Genomic DNA, 11,865 nt, shown 5'->3' with positions numbered 1-11,865 from the left:
AATGTCATCTTCATTATGTCTTTTTAACATATCATTTGGAATGTTTTGGACTTTTGGTTTAGTGGTCATGAGTTTCTTCAGTTGTTGTTATGGTAGTTTTTAATATCTCCACTGATTTTGAAACATAGTTTTGCAGGACATATCAAACTGGGTTGAAGGTTGTTTTCTTTCAAGACGTGAAATACTTTACTGCAACCTCTCCTGATTTGAGTGTTTGTGCTGAGAAGTTTGCTGTTTTTCTGATGGGCTTTTCTTCATAAATATTTTGTTCTTTTCTCTAACTGCTTTTAATATTCTAATCTTGTGCTAAATTTCTGAAATCTTGACTATTTTATGCTTTGTTGTAGATTTATTTTGGTCATGGCTATTTGGAGTCCTTTCTGCATCATTTATGTATATTGTGAATTCTTTTTCCATGCTTGAGAATTTTTCTGCCATTAGTTCTGTGAACAGGTTTTTCATGTTTTTTTAATTGTATCCTACTTTTTCATTAACTCTGGTCTATTTTATGTGGTTCTTCTTTGCAGCACATTGAAGCTGTTTGACTGATTTGTCATGGTCACTTGCTATTTTAAGAAATCTTTTTCATGATCACTAACTTCAATCTGGACTTCTAGACCTGATATTCTGTCCTCACCTTAGTTCAATCAACTGTTACACTTTAAATGAAATTTTTAATAGCCTAGATATTTGTTTGAGTGTTTATGGGATCAAATTTCTTTCTTATGTTGGGAATTCATGGTTTCTATCATTTTCATAAGCTTTATTTTTTATCCATGTCAACTCTATATTCATTGAATAAGTTCTTTAATATTATCATCATCTCTGTTTGCACTTGGGAGGTTATTTCTGATTTTTTTCTAGAGCCTAGTTCATTTTTTTCTTCTGCTGTTATCATTTCAGAAATCTATGTGAGTGGCTTGTGATTTCCTCTACATTGTTTTCCTCTGCACTTGTCCTGGATGGTCTGGATGTCAGGGGGTGCATTTTGCTTCTGCGTCTTCTAATTTTCCATTTTCTATTTTATTTGTTTTCTGTTTTGATGTCTGAAACTTGTTATGAAATGTAGCTTTATCATTAGTATTGAGCTTCCCTAGGAAATGTTTATTCCTCAGAAATGTCTTCTGGCTCTTAGCCTTTGTGTTTCTCCCAATATCCTACATTTCCAGTTTATTGGAGATGAGAAGTTGTTTATTTGTCTCAGCACCCAGTCCTCTGGTACTGGACTATGATGATAATTATGAGCTCAGATAATCATGATGTTGTCATACAGTGGAGAACAACTGATTGCAACACATATGACACCCTGGCTAAACTAGTACAATTAGCAATAATGGCAGCATCAAGCATGACTTAGTATCTGATACATTGGTAACTATTATTTGGTATCTTAGCAGAGATAGAGGAAGACAAACATAGTAGAAGCAAGCCTGAAGGACAAATAATGATTACCCAAACTGGGGAAAACCGGAGAAGAGGATAGTAGAGAAAGAATGAAGGGAAAAACAAAAGAATATTGAATTGAACCACAAAGACAAGGAACAATATTTATTCAAATGAAAATATCAAAATATCACAAAGATGGTTGAGGGAAGAGAAAAAGGTGGACAAAACAAACAAAAGCAAAAATCTATTAGAAGATGTAAGAATGCAAGACTAATCAAACCATTAAAGAGAATAAAATAATTTGACCTTCAATTAAGATAAAAATATATTATATGGCAACCACTGTTAATCCTTATCATTTTGTTCTGAAACCCTGCATCATTCTTAGTGTTTTTGCTTTGTTTTGTCCTTGTTTATGTTGCTGGAATTTTACTATTGTTCTTTTTTTACAATTCTCTTTAAAGTACAAAAATACTAAAACAACAAGCAAAATTGACAGAATAGGAAAAACAAAGAAACAAAAAACAATAAATTCCTCTGGAATTTAAATTCCACTTCTGTGGTAGTGTCTACTTCAGAGCCCAAATCTGTTCTAGGTAACCCTGCCATGTCTAAAGTATGGATAGTGCTTGGTGAAAAGCTGATCTTGTCATGTGTAAGTGGCGGCTGTGACCAGAGACTTCCAAGGGGTAAGGTTCCTTGGAGACCCACCCATATCTCCTTACCTTGTTCATTTCTACATCCCTCTCCAAGTTGCTGTGGCACCCTCAGACAGAGACATCCCAAGGCAGTTTCCAGTTCTGTGTACAGTAGGACACTTATCCTGAGTGTTCTGTCCTCATAAATTAATCAGTTCCTCAAGGATACAATTCTTAATACTATTACATGAAGATTAAAATATGAAATTTGGTAGACATATTCTGACCATACCACTCCATGTGCTTCTCACATGCAAAATACATGCATTTCATTCCAATGTCCTCCAACAGTCTGTCTCATTACAGAAAAATCTGAAGTCAAAAGTCTCATATTAATCAGAAATGCATAAGACTCGTGATAATATTCATTCTGACATATATTGCTCTCCGGGTGTAAACCTGTGAACTTAAACAAGTTATACACTTTACTAATATGATGGAGTACAAGAATAGGATGGATATGTCTGCTCAACAAGGGAGGAACAGGAAAAACAAAAGCAGTAAAACCCCATGTATGTCCAAAACCCAACAAAGCAAACAACGTTAAGACTGGAGACTTGTGAACAAACTTTCACTCCATTTTTGACCTTCTAGGTACACTGAGACAGAGGTTGGGCCCCCAAGTTGCTAGATAGTTTATCTCCACAGGTTTTCTAGGTATAGCCCATACAACAGCTCTTACAAATACAAGTCTGGTGCATGTAGGTCTCCCACCCTGATAATGCAGGCTAGTGACTCTATCATTACTGGTTTTCAGGGTAAGCTCAGCCCCCATAGCTCCTCTGGACATTACCCTTATGAGGACTTTCTGTGGTTATGGAGCCACTAGACAATGCCTTAGCGGGGACTCTGTGCAGTGACCCTGATGCCATGACTCCACTGACTCTTGAGAAAAAAATGAAAATTTCAACATATGAATTCAAGGAAGTGGGTACATTCAGCTACAGGATTATTATTATCTGGTTCACCTGTGGATATATGTCAGGAGATTAGAAAAGAGGATATCAGCATTCTACACTGATTTGTATCATCTGCTTATTGACAATGGATGATGAGAAAAATAAGTTCAGAAAATAAGTGGAATTGAAGGGGAAAAGATAAAAGTTCATAATTTTAAACTTTTCAGGGTTGAAAAGCTAACTATTTAATATCACTAAATAGTAAAAATGTGAACAGTATAGAAAAATCATTCAATAAAACTTTCAACTGAGTGAATATTCTGAAGGGAAAGATTAGACTGAGTTTGTAGCATCTGTCCTTGAACTAAATTAATCCAATGAGAAAACTGGATTCTGGGTGAGGCATTGTCAGAGAGTGGTAAATTTATATTACTATGATACCCATAATAAATGAAGAGAGAAAGTTCTATAGTGGAAAATGATGAAATACAGCTGATACAAATTGTGCTTCAAAATGAATTGTGCACCTGATTATTCCCCATACAGCTTACTTGAATGAAATAGAAAAAAATCCTACTAATACATAAGAAAATTGTACTTCCAATTCAACCATGAATGTAACAGTCCATGATTATTTAAATTCTATATTTGGAAAACCAAAGTTTTGCCAGCAGGAAAAATAAAGGTACAACCCCTAAGTAGTTTTCCTTTCCATAGTTTTCCTCAGAAGAGCCCAGGAGGATAACAGAGAGGGAAGACTGCCTAGAGCATAGAACAGATAACAATGAACAGTGGATGTGGGACCTGCTCCTACAGTGCAGAACCAGGAGGAAATAGTACTTCTCAATGTCTTCATAGAGGAGTAGAACTGGTATGAATTAGTGGTTATTGCATGCTGCCCATATTTCCTATTTTGGTGTGTATTCACTGCTCATATTCTGTGTTTGCTCTCTGTTATGATTGACGCATTGTGTCAACTTGGGGAGTCTAGAGGTTTGGCTAAGTGACTTAGTAGTTCTGCATCTTGGGGTGAAAAAGACACTTCCTTACCCTTCTGGAATGTTGTTCATTGTGTCAATTTGAGAAGTTTAGAAGTTTAACTACGTGATTCAGCAGGGAGCCAGGATGCTCACTTTGCATTCATCCTCAGCCTGTGCAAAAGGAGGGCATGGAGAAATGTTACACATCCCTTGGGTGTGGAGTCTGCTTACAATACAAGGGAGGGAAAGAGGCTTGCTCCTCTCTGCTGCTCTTCCCTTTTGCTCTTGTTATTTTTGATGTTTTCCACTGCCATGAAGGTTTGTTTTCTGCCATGTGCCACTCTACCTTGGAGCCAGCCAGGTATGGACTGAAACCTCCATATACTGTAAATAAACCTTTCCTTCCTTAATTTTGGGTGTCAGGTATTTTGTTTCAGCAATGAGAGAAAAGTAACCAAGACACTCTCCTAATGTGTACAGGCTGGACTGTGAGAAAGATGGTTTGTTTTGTTATTTTACAGATGTCTTGTCCAACAGGAGCAACTTTCAAATGAGATGTACAGCTTAGTTGTCACTACTCAGGAATTGAATACAGTAACTGTACAGAAACCTTGGGTATTCTTCCATCGGGGAAGAAGTGAGCTGCTCCTATAAGAAAGAAGAAGGTGAAGAGATGTTATGTGTGCAGATGGGAAAACTGGTAGGGATAGTAATGGTCAGTGAATATTTTATGATAGTAATGGTAATTCAATATATTATGAGGTTTTTCAGGCTTATTAAAGGTAGACAAGATCATGTGACTTGTTCAGCTCATAGAAGAAATACATTTAATTTCTAAGACAAAGCAGCTAATGACTAGAGTCTAGTGATAGAATGTTCTTTTATTAGAGGGTAAGGTGACCTCACTTTAACTTGGTGAAACTTTAAGATTGAAACAGTCACCACATGGAAAACAGCTGCTGTAAAGTCATCGTAAACTTATTAGTGTTCACCACATTTCTCACATGAGTTTAGAGCAAATCATTATTGCATTGAGCCCACAAACTTCACTGTCCTGTTACTGTCATTTCTTTCTGACCAAGCACTTTCCTATAGAAATACAAAGTAAACTATATTAGTAGCCAGATTTTAAAAAGCATAAGAATCTGGTATGATTAATTTCAACAATACATTTTTCACACAACTTATCCAATGTATAACCATTATAAAAATGCAAATCTTAGGAGTCACCATAATTCATATTGACCACATTTCAGTTGATCCGTAGCAAAAATGGTTAGTAGCTGCAATATTACACATTATAGGTCTAGCTACTCTGAGGAATACAGTTCTAGACTACAAATTGGTACTTTCTATAAAAAATTATTCAAATCAAGCATAGGTACTATTGGTACCATCTAGAGATCCTGAAACTGATTTCAGTATAGTAAATGATCAGGATATTGAGATATTCTTCCTTTGAGGAGGCATCTTCCTGATGCTTGACCTGAAGAGCATTTTCTGATGAAATTTATATGTCAAGTGGAAGGTGTTGTGCATGAAATTAACATTTCAGTAAGTGAAATCTGATTCAGCAGATTGCCCTCCCTGGATAAGAATAATTCAAAATGCATTGTGTCTGAGATTTATATGCAATTGAGATTCCATTTCTAGAACTTTTGGAAGATAAAAGGGAATGGAAGTCTTTCTTCAAATAAGTTCCCACAGACAGAAATATTTTAGTTGCTGAATGTGACATTCCTTTGTCTAATAACTAAAGTTCTTGTAATGGCAGTGGTAATTCCAGCAGCGGCCACACATGTTTTTCTGTTTTTTGTCTCATAATTTATAGGCTGGGTCCTTGCATCCAGAAGCACAGTGGAGCTCTCTGGCATTTAGTACTGTAGCTTTCAATAATTTTCTACATTTCTAATTCCTTTATGATTGATATATATAGCTTTAACTTTCCTATAATAAACTGGAAAAAAGTAGAAATTCCTCCACCACGTTAGTTGTTTTCAAAGGGTCAAACATTAGGAAGATAGTAGTTATTATAGAGCGTGAGCGTGTACCAACGAATTTAGGTGAGAAATAGAAAATCTTTTCCCCAGGAATATTACATAGAAAGGCTTCTGCCTATAGAGTTATAAAGAATTTTCAATGGTTTATTAATATATTAAACTAAATTATAGAGATATAATTAATATGGGAAAGAAAATGGGTTTTTGTTTGCTTGTGAGTTTCTTTCTGTGAGACAATGTGACACTTTCATGCGCAGTTATTATCAGCCAAAATTATATTAGTTACATATTTAGAAATCCAACTTAAATTGGCTTTAAGAAATGTGTTGTTTCACAAGAGAAAACATTCCTGGCACAGGTTAGGCTTCAAGAAAAGCTGAATCCAGAATCTCAATATTGTCATTAGAATACAATTTCATTCTCTCCAATTTAATTGTATTATTCTCTTTTGAGTCCATGCTAAGTAAGTATCTCTTCAGTATATAGGAAAGTGGAAGCAAGCAATTCCATCCTCTCAGCTATTCAAAAGGGAAATTTTCTCTTTTCCAATAAAAATCTAATAACAGCTCCTATAACTTACATGATTTAATATAAGTAAGGTCATGCACCCATTCATGAATCACAAACTGAGCAGGAGGTGTAATATTCTACTTTGGTGATGTTTCTCCTTTGAAGAGCAAGGTAGAATCAACTCTGACAAAACACATGAAAGGACACTGGACAAGCTCTTTTGTTGGTTCTTACTAGAAGAATAAGCTCCATATGTGAGCCTTTTTTAAATAAATCTTGAACTAGATAATAAATATATTTAAATTCTCTGAACCATTTTCTTAAAATTATATTTTGTAGATTTAATTTAGTGTTTTTAATGTTAACATAACATTTAGTAATCATATTTGATTAAATTTTTTTATGTCCACTACAAAAATAGCCACAATAGGTGCATAATAAACATTCATTGAATAAGTAACATTGAAGTGGTAAAATTTATAAATTACAGTCTTGGTTGCTTTCCTCTTGTTGTTGAGACAAAACACCCTGACATCCACAATTAAGGAGGAAAGGTTTATTTAGCTTACAGTTTATGGAGGTTTCAGTCTATAATCAGCTTGCTCCAAGGTAGGATGGCAGGGCACATGGGCAAGACTTCAAGGTAGCACAAGACAGCAAAGGCACAAGAGCAATCGGGACAGACAAGCCTCTTTTCCTCCCTTATATTGTACCTTGGCTCTCCGCCCATGCCCACACCATCTCTGCACCCTCCTCTTGCACAAGCTGAGGATGTAGAACTGCTGAGTCACTTAGCCACACTTCTAGACTCCTCAAGTTGACAGTGTGATGACCGTTATCTATTGTTATCTATTGCCATATTTAAGAAAAAGAGATAAAAATTCACAGCATTTTACAATAGATATTTATATTTTCATGATCCTCTGGATTGGTATTTAAGTCAGAATGCAGGTGGGATGTCTCATCTTTTGTTAATTGTGCTCATTCATGCATTTGCAGTCAGTTTTCAATGGGAAAATAAGTTCCAACAGATGTGAAATTTCTCTGATTTGCCCCAGAAGATGTTTTCCACACGCTTGGAACTTACCTAAAGAGAAAGCATTGGCTTGACTCTGTATCCATCATTAGCTTGCAGATTGATCACAGGGTTTTCTTGGGGAGACTGTGTTTAAAACACATCAAGCAAGGGAAAACCGAATGCATATGCACTGTAAAGCTTCTGTTTAAATAAAAATTCCTAATATGTCATTGATTAATGTGGGCCACAAGAGTGGGAAAATCAATCCTATCTTCTTCACAAAAGAAGGTGAAAAGTAGTATGACTTTTTTAGTCTGAAATTTACCACAGCTCAAGCTGGGAATATAGCTCAGCAGCATAAGCTCCTGCCTCTGAAGCACAAGGTGCTGAGTTCGATTCCTGATGCAAAAAAAAAAATTACCACAGCCCAATATATGGTTATAGGTATTTGTATTTTTCCGACTTGCAAAATCTTGCCAATAAATTTTTAAAAATTAACATATTTTATCATCAGGTGCAAAATTTAGTAACTCATGATCTGTATCTAGTCTAAAATAAAAATAGTTCTAATAGTTCATTTCCTAATTATTCCATGGTGTGAAAGGAGACAAAAAAACAGACAAGTTACTTGCCCAGCACATGTAAGTATCAAGTGATCCCATTCTAAGACAGTAGGAATGGAAGACGCTGGCTCATAGGCGTTCTGAAATTAGCCAGACCCATCATGTCAATTTATTTCATGGAAATAAGTTTTCCCAATCAGAAATGGATTCTGTTCTCTTGTAGTAATTCCCAAGAATAGTTTTTCCATGGTTTTTGGCTCAGTCCTCTGAATCATTCATTCTTCCCTTGAAAAAATGAAGGCTACAAGTATAACCTCCGTTTCCTTTCTACTTCTTTTCTTAAAAGTGATGGACCCAAAAATACTTTCCAGTTTGAACTATTTCACTTTTAGTGCTTTGATTATTACCATACTCTTTATAATTCTGTGTATTTCCTATGAATTAACAAAAGCTACATCCACTGTTCCTAAGGCTGCATTTGTGAAAGTGACCAAATTCAGATTCAAAGGGTAAGAAAAGTTTTATGTCCTGAAAAAAAGTTGAAATATAAAATGCCCTTTATTCGCATCTACCACACAATATGATGTTTACATGTTCAAGAGAAAATGCCCATATTTATTTGCCACAATTTTAAAAGCTATTATAAGTCCTCGATTTTTTTATACACATTAAATTTCCCCAAGTTTAATACCAGTTAGACTTCTAACATTCAAATTATATCAAAGAAGTGTCAAACAAATGAAGAATACATAAAAGGTTTAGACATGAGTCTTACAAAAGATGAAACAATTTCTCAAATTCAATTTATTTTAGTCTCTAGATATCCTCAGCATAAGGTTATGAAGCTCAGAATTCTAAACTTGGCATTAATACTGACCTCAAATTTTGAGTCTAAAATGAAGATGTTATATGGAATTGCAACTTAATCCAAAGATATCCTTAGAAATCCTGCACATATCCTAAGAGGTGACATTTATTCTTTGGGTAAATGAAATATTTTGTCCTTAAAACTCTACTTTGCCATGGTTATATTAGATTTAATATAAAATACTGAAATTCACTGTCATGTCACAGTAAGAAAGGACAATGAATAGTTTTGTGAAAGTAAATGTTTTCCAGTCTATCTTTAAGGGTCACTAAGCTTATATAGCTTCTATAAAACCATATTTCAATAACTCTGTATCTAAAATAAAATCAACTTGAAGTAAACTAAAAATACTTTATGTATTCTACTATATGATATACACATTAAGACAATAACTAAATGAAAGAAAAACAATTACAGTGTTTCTTTCTTCCCAGTTGTTAATAAATGATACAAAATATAAAGGTTAAAGAGAAGTTCTTAATAAACATCAAAATTATGTATCTTTTTCATTACTACAAAAATTGTATACTTTCTTTAGGTGTAGGATGGTAAAGTAAATGTTGTAGTAGATATAGGAGAATATTTGAATAGATAGAAATATTTACTCTTTGGAATTTCACAAACAAATGACAAATCCTACGCACAGTTATTTGAATTCAGCTACACCCTAAAATGTAATGTTGAAAAGAACTCCATCAATTCAAAAACAAGAACTTACCTTCTCAATGCATTCATTGTGAGGTCCTATGTTAAATTCTGAGAATGATGCTGTTATAGCATTATAGGTGGATGTATTTCTTATATTTGTTTCTTTTTGAACACTGGTATACTTTCACGTTTTCAACTACTTTGACCTTAAGTTCACCTACGTCCAAAAAGCTTAATGACCATGACAGAGCACTGCTACTACCTTCATCAAGATCTTTATGAAGAATTTCTTCCGTGAAATTCTTCCTCAAAAAGATAAACCTGTAAAATAACAAAACTTCACTGTTTGTTTCAGAAACTCCTACAAACAAGTTATCTGGACAAAGAATCTCCTTGGGCAGGATCTTGATAATTTTGTCAATATGTTATTTAGCTTTCCTGTTACTGGGACAGAATACTACCTGACATCTACAATGGAAGGAGAGGCTTACTTTGACTCAGATTATCCAGTCCATGGGCAGATAGATGCAAGGAAGAAATATCACAGTGGAAATGTGTGGAAGAGGAAAGCTGCTCAACTTGTACGTACAGGAAACAGAGAACAGGGAAAGGGCTAGAAATGAAGGGGCCAGGAACCAGATATAGCACCAAAGTTCACAGACCCACAACCCACCCAAATGCACCACACAGGTGTTTAACTAATTTCCCAAGAGGCATCTCTCAACCCAACTAATTTCACAATTGTAATTAACCTCCAGTCAATAAAATGCAATCTTTATTTGGGCAAAATTCTTGCTCACCATGAAAATGAGCTTCATTCAATATTTTTTTCAGCAACCCTATAAACTTTCTCATGAATTTTTCCTAAATGAAGTCAGTCTCCATCTTGGAATGAATATTAATTACTCTGGTACTACAATCAGGTGAAGATAGAACAAACAAATGACAAAAAGTCAATCCAATTTAATTTATAAATGTGAACACAAAATACTCAACAAAATATTAGCAAATAGAATTCTACAATATGCTCAATTACATACCATAATTAACTGGAGCATATTTCAAAGATTCAAAGCTGGTTAAGTACCAAACATCAATACTAACTGATGTATCAACAAGCCACAAATAAGAGTCAACCTCCTCCTAGAGTTTACTTACAAAACATCAGACAAATTGATGCCCAATCATAATAGAAATTATCAGAACATAGAATTAAGTGTTCTTTGAATTTAATAAAGAACATTTATTAAAGAAACAGAAATCTGGAGCTAACATCTTACCTATGATGATGATCTGACTGTTGTACCGGTTACATCAGGAGTGAGGCTAGAATGTATTTTCTTACCATTGTGATGATTTTGAACATTCCAACCAGAATAGGAAGGTAAGAAACACTAGGCACACAGATTTAGGAGGGGAAGGACATTGTCCCTGTTTGCATGTGACATGCTTGTTTACAGAGAAGATCCCAAGTATGTGAAAGAACTCATAGAATGAAAAGCTGAACATACATAAAGGGTTGTATTTTAATAAATGAACAGTGTACATGTAGAAACAAATTAGAAATACAATAAATTTTATAATTACTCAAGAATGTCGTGTTTAGGTAAAGGACTAACAAAACATTTACAGATTTTCCTGTGCTAAAAACTTCAAAATACTAATGAAAGAAATCACAAAGAGCTAAATAAGTGTAGACATACCCTCATAAATTGATATAACCAACCTAGTAAAGATGTCTGTCCATCTCAGTTTTTACCGAAGCTTAACAAGAATCTTATCAAAATCAAACAATTTAGGACTGGGGATTTAGCCCAGCGGCAAAGCACCTGCCTGGCAAGCGTAAGGTCGTGAGTTCGGTTCCCGGTACCGGAGAAAAAACCAAACAAACAAACAAAAAAAATCAAACAAGTTTAAAAATACACATAGGATTATTCTAAACTTTACATGGAATAGAAAGAAAAATTTGCCCTTTGGAAGTTCATATACCAAGGGAGAAACCTACACACTAACTAAAATAACTTAATCAACTAGGAAATAAAGATGGAAGAAATCACTCTCAAATTAGATGATCTATTATGTAGATCCAGTAATCTAGGCTTTTTAATTTGTTAGTCACATAGTTAAATGGAATAAAATGAAGAATTCAGAAATAGCCACAATATAGCGGGGTCAGCTGACTCAAAATGAATTTGTGAAAGTAATTCAATAGAGAAAGAACAGTCTTTTCAAGAAATGGTTTTGGAGGAATTGGATATTCATGGCCAGAAAATTGGAACCTCAAAAGAAATATAT

The 11,865-nt window shown here is 34.5% G+C and overlaps 1 long non-coding RNA gene across 1 annotated transcript; it reads right to left on the bottom strand.

The window, feature by feature from the left end:
- Positions 1 to 4,848: 4,848 nt before the first annotated feature.
- On the bottom strand, positions 4,849 to 10,902 carry LOC102004278. The gene is made up of 3 exons (XR_263743.1): positions 10,851 to 10,902; positions 9,641 to 9,891; positions 4,849 to 5,052 (listed from the first exon to the last, which is right to left on the bottom strand). It is a non-coding gene; the product is annotated as an uncharacterized LOC102004278 (long non-coding RNA).
- Positions 10,903 to 11,865: the final 963 nt, after the last annotated feature.

Source organism: Chinchilla lanigera, unplaced genomic scaffold, assembly GCF_000276665.1.
Source record: "Chinchilla lanigera isolate Chin_1 unplaced genomic scaffold, ChiLan1.0 scaffold00079, whole genome shotgun sequence".
In the NCBI taxonomy this organism is placed as follows: Eukaryota; Metazoa; Chordata; class Mammalia; order Rodentia; family Chinchillidae; genus Chinchilla; species Chinchilla lanigera.
This window is presented reverse-complemented; position numbering and strand designations above follow the sequence as displayed.